Source organism: Dipteris shenzhenensis, chromosome 10, assembly GCF_047967505.1.
Source record: "Dipteris shenzhenensis isolate YYH24624 ecotype China chromosome 10, Dip_SZ_1.0, whole genome shotgun sequence".
Taxonomy (NCBI): Eukaryota; Viridiplantae; Streptophyta; class Polypodiopsida; order Gleicheniales; family Dipteridaceae; genus Dipteris; species Dipteris shenzhenensis.
In genome coordinates, this window is record NC_141605.1 from 28,714,088 (window position 1) to 28,720,315 (window position 6,228).

A 6,228-nucleotide genomic window follows, 5' to 3' on the forward strand; every position below is an offset into this window, starting at 1 on the left:
TTAAGAAGAAGTGGATTAGCAAAGGGAGTGCCTCATAGCCTAGTGGTCAAGCCAAGCAGGCAAAACCAGTTGAGACTCCTAAATCAAGTACCACCATTGGAATGAAAAGAAAAGTAACACCAATGGTAGCCCGCGAAGTCTTCTTTGAACCCAGAGCAAAGGGAAAAAGCGAGGAGAGAAGGCTTGTGTTTTGGTTGCCTTCAGCCTCATCAATGGAAAGATTGTCCACAAAACAAAGATCATCGGATGGCTGAGATGATGGTCTGAGAATGCGACGTGGAAATGGAGGGAAGTCCCAGAGCAGAACAGATGCAGATTCAACAAGCGGGATCTTCTCAAAGGTCAGTACCTATTTTGTTATGTGTGTCTGTTGCTAAGTTAGTAACTAGTGCACTTGATGATATCTTGTCAAAGCCCGCAGCAACGGGGTATACAGCCTTTAATGATACAGAGTTAATTAAGATGAAAGGGTAAGTAGCTAATCATGATGTCATTGTGTTGTTTGACTCAGCATCAACACAAAATGTAATTAACTCCAAGCTCGTAAAGAGGCTGAAATTAAAGACTAGCCCATCTGACTATGCATATATAGTCAGAATGGCAGAGGGAAGTTCAATTAAAGTATGGGACCAAAGGGTTACCCAGTTGGAGCTTCGAATTCAAGACTATGCTGAGAAGATTGATTTTGAAATGACTAAGCTTGCTCATGCAGACATAGCCCTGGGTAAGGCTTGGCATTCTAGGAAGAATCCAGCCATAGATTGGAAAAAGCACATTTATCAATTCAAGATGAATGATGTGCTGTATGTCTTACGAGGTGAAAGGGATATACCTCAAGGACCGTTGGTTTCCGTGATGGAAATTCGAAAAGCGCAGGAAGAGTTTTTGTTTCTTTATACAGCATCGGTAGAGCCGATTGACGATTCTTCGGCTAACACTGATGTTGCCCAAAATGGAGAGATGGCCAAGCTGGCTGATCAAATAACAGAGGAGTTCTCTGATTGTTTTAGGGATGAGCTACCTTATGGGTTACCTCCAGAGCGGAATGTTCAACATAAGATTAAACTAATCCTGGGGGCGGAACCTATAAATAGACCTCCCTATAGGTTGAGTTTTACTGAAGAGGCGGAGGTGCGAAGACAACTGGAAGAATACCTCAAGTTGGGGCAGATTCAACCAAGTTTTTCACCTTTTGCTTCGCCAGTGATATTAAAGAAGAAGAAAGATGATACTTTTCATCTCTGTATAGATTACAGAGCATGGAATAATATCACTATTAAGCACAGGTATTCGATGGCTCGAATCGATGATTTGCTAGATGCATTACATGGGGCCGTAATTTTCAATAAGATAGATCTTAAATGTGGCTCCCATAAGATCCATATTAGAGCCAAGGATGTGCATAAAACCGCTTTTAGAAGTAGGTTTGGACATTATGAGTTTTTGGTAATGCCCTTTGGACTTACCAATGCTCCAGCTACATTCATCATGCTTATGAACGATTTACTACGTCTGTATATCAGAAAGTTTGTAATACACTTTATTGACGATATTTTGGTATTCAGTAAAAGTATTATTGAGCATCATGAACACTTAAGAATAGTGTTCATTACTTTGAGGAAAGCCAGTCTTTATGTAAATAAAAAGAAGATTATATTGTGTATGGCGAGACTTGAATATTTAGGATTCATTATCGAAGGCATATCAAAGGATATTCCGAAATAGTATCGCCATTGACTGATCTGACCTCAGATAAAGTACCTTTTATATGGGGATAGAATCAACAAGAAAGTTTTAACACCATAGAAATGGATCCAAAGAAAGTGGCTGCGATACTGACTTGGCCAATCCCTCAGAGTTTGACCGCTTTGTGATCATTCTTGGGATTTGTCCAATTTTATCGAAGGCATATCAAAGAATATTTCGAAATAGTATCGCCATTGACTGATTTGACCTCAGATAAAGTACCTTTTATATGGGGACAAAATCAACAAGAAAGTTTTAACACCATAGAACAAGCTATGGTCACAGGACCGGTGTTAAAAATAGTTGATCCCCAGAAACCATTTTTCCTTAAAACCGATGCAAGTGGCATTGCGGTAGGAGAAGTTCTCCTCTAAGAGGAAAGGCCAGTAGCCTTTGAAAGCAAGAAGCTTTCTCCCTCTCAACGAAATTGGCCAACTCATAAATTAGAGTTGTATGCTATTGTCCATGCTTTGAAAACATGGAGACATTATTTGTATGGATCAGAGTTTTATGTGGATGTTGATCATGATACTCTGAAACATTTTTGTAAACAACCTGACTTGAGAGGCTGCCAAGCTAGCTGGGCAGAACTCATGCAAAAGTTTAATTTGACGATTCGGTACCGAAGAGGGAAGGATAATAAAGTTGTTGATGCGTTGTCACGCATTATGCATAATATGAGGTTCACGGTATTAGAGAGTGCTCTAATGACCGAGATTAGAGAAACTCAAAAGGTGGACGAGTTCGTCCAGAGCTTTTGGCCTAAGGCTCATGTATTAAAACCTGGGGAAAAGGATGACCTGGCATCCAAAAAAGGCCAAACTTATGCAAGATATGCCATAAGGGATGGTATGTTGAAACGAAATGGCAAGGTAGTAGTACCTAATCAGAATGATCTCAGGCAGAGAGTCATTCGACAATGCCATGATAGCACATGTGCGGGACATCCAGGAGTCGAGAAGACATATGATCTCGTGAAGCGAGATTTCTTTTGGCCAAAGATGAAAAAGCATATTCATGAATATGTGACACGTTGTTTTTCGTGTCAGGTAAGTAAGGCAAAGCGAGTGAAGCCACCCGGACTTTTACAACCCCTGGAGATACCACTAGGTAAGTGGGAGAGCATTTCCATGGATTTTATTGTAGGTTTGCCTCCGACACAAGGTGGGTATGATTCTATCCTTGTGGTGGTTGATCAACTTACCAAGATGGCTCACTTCATTCCAACTAGAGAGTCTGTTAATGCCCCGCAAGGGGCAAATTTGTTTATTAGACATATATTTCGTTTGCATGGATTACCCAAATCCATAGTGTCAGACAGGGATGTCAAATTTACCGGTCATTTTTGGACTGCGGTGTTTGAGACACTAAGGACTGAGTTGGGAATGAGTAGTGGGCATCATCCAGAAACGGATGGTCAGACGGAAAGAATCAACCAAATTTTAGAGGATATGCTTAGAGCACGTGTCATTGAGACAACATACATGGGACAAGTGGTTGCCATTGTTAGAGTTTGCCTACAATGATAGAAAACATTCCTCTACAGGGTTCTCAGTCCGTTTGAGCTGAACTATGGTTATAGGCCAGCGAATCCAACTATAGTTGGAATACCTCAGAAAGTGCCTAGTGCGGCGAACTTTGTGGTTTAGATGCGGGAGATGCTAGCACTTGCGAGAGCTAACATCCGCCAAGCTATGGATAGAGCTAAAGCGTATGCGGATGAAAACCGATCCGCTAGAGAATTTAAGGACGGAGAAAAAGTTTTTCTCAGAGTTTCTTCGCACTCTAAGTCTTTGATTGCAGGAGAGTGTGCCAAGTTATCACCTCGAAATTGTGGGCCATGGTCAATTCTAAAAAGAATAGGCAAGGTAGCCTATAAATTAGAATTGCCACAGGGTTGTAAGGTGCACCCAGTGTTTCATGTTTCTAGTTTAAAGAAATTTTTGCATACAGGTGACTCACTAATCGAGGGTGTTGTTTTGTTTCAGGAGATAGAGGATAATGCAAGATATGCAAACCAACAGGAATCCTGGACCGAGGAATAATGCAAGTGCGCAATCGAAAGATACCCACGGTGTTGGTTGCATGGCATGGTCTACCTCTATTCGAAGCTACCTGGGAATCTGTATACCAGTTACAGAGAGTGTTCCTAGACTTTATCATCGAGGACGCTGATGCTGAAGAGGGAAGGAATGTTACGCTCAAGTCGAGGTAACATGATCTCGGAAGGGTCAGTCGACATTTTCCTTTAAAGGATCAATGTTTGTATTATGTTTGTTTGGGCTTCATGTAAATTATCAAAAAGGAATAAAGGTCAAGGTCCTTGGTGTGGGTGACATGGCACTAGACTAGGTGGATCTAAGGCTAAGGGACCTAAATGCATGAAATGTGCCTAGGGGCAAATGTTTCAAAGATATCCCAAGAGAGGGGTAAATAATGCATTAAGGAAGGACCCTAAATTGAAGACATGTGGCATAGTAGATCCATCTAGGGAGTTTTGGGACTCGTTGGGATTAAGCAAGCAAAAGCTTTTACGAAAAAAAGATCCTTTTGGATTTTAGTAGAGAAGCTTGCTACCAACGAGGTTGGTTGGGAGGATAAACTAAGTGCCTGTGCCCCTGATTTAATGTACAGCTAGAAGTAATCAGATTTGGATGTTTCACCCAACAGTATTTAGGATGCTAGTTTGGCATTGATACTTCCCCCATGCATAGTTTTCTCCTATATTAGAGAGTATCATAAGAAAACTCTTATTTTGGCTACTAGGGTGGTCATGGTCAACGAGGTTCTTTTTGCAACTACTTGGTTTGTTTGTACTTATTGATGCTACTCACGGGGGATGCATTGGGTAGCTCAAGAGACATATATGAGATCTTCTCTAGAGTGGCTTGGATGGTTCTATAGATGCTAGAGCCAGGTTTTCTTGAGAAACCTTAATGACACTAGAAGATGCATTTTCATTTTGCAAATCTCAAGATGCTTTTTTATGAGTGTGAAATTTGGGTTCAAGCAGGGTTCAGTTTGGGTCCCAAACGGATGAGTTAGGAGGGGTTAAAGAAGGGGTAAAAGTTGCTTTTTTTTTGGAGGGGGGGGCCTTGGTCTTAAGATTTGGTGTGAAGGGGCTTTAAGCCTAATTAAGGGATAGTAACTGACCCAGTTGAGTTGACTTAATTGGCCCAATTACTCTAACTAACCTAACTATCTAGGTATGGTTAAACTGAATGTAGCTAACTAACCACAGTTAGTTCAACTAACCTAGTACAATCAATTGACCTAATGGTCCAGTTAGTGTAACTAACTAACAGTTAAACAAACCTAACCAAAGTTAAAGCTAACCTAACTAAAGTTAAAGATAATCTAACCTAGGTTAAAACTAACCTAGGTGAAAACTAGTGCACTTTCAAGAACCCCTTGAGGAGGATTCTCCCCTCCACACCAAATGAGATTGATAGACAAATGATAATGTAAGATTAATCAGATTTGGATGATTATGCTAGGTTGCTTAGAGATTTAGGATATACACAGTGTTCCACATAGGATGGAGGTTGTGCTCCCTTGGTGGGATCTTATAAAGCTTTTAAAGGTCTTCATAAGGGTCAACGTTCTCATTACACCACCTCAAAGGAAACAATAGGAGGACTATTTGGATTAACATAGCTATTAGTTTGGAGTGGAGCATTAGAGATGGCGGTCAGCCTAGGCCAACCAATTTCTCGGATATGCATGCCCCCTAGTCATTGTAATTATGTGGGATAAAGGAGGTGACACGTAAATTTGCATGCCCCCTAGAATGCCATTATATGGGATAAAGGAGGTGACATGTTAATTTTCACTATTCAGTTTGAGGACAGATTATTGAGGTGTCACAATGAGGATGCCATCGAGGATACATAGCTAGGGCTAGTGAGAGTTGTGGGGTAGAGTGGGAAATGTTGGTACTTTGATAGAAACTATCCTAGAGACTGCTATCTCTATGGAGGTGTTCCCATAAAATTTCTATAGTGGGAACTTGAGGAGTGGGAGTGGGTTTCAATAGCCGATCATTCCAAATTTCCCCCCTTATTTTAGTTTACAATTAGCAATGCCACAAAATTTTTGATTCAAGTTAGAGGTTGGCAACCTTCTAGAGCACCTTCCAACTTGCCGACAACCTTTTAGAACATCTCATTGGGAGAGATCTTAGACTTGTGTCATTTGTAGAGACACTTCTAGAGGTAGCTTTAGAGATGCCTCATGAATAGGAATATTTCTTTCTTCTTTTGGCTCTCTATTCATGAAGGGAATGTAGTTAACAAGAAAAGGGAGAATTTACAAACACACACACACACACACACACACACACACACGTGCACACACACACACACACACACACACACACACACACACACACACACACACACACACACACACACACACACACACACACACACACACACACACACACATGCACGCACATGCACACGCACACGCACACGCACACGC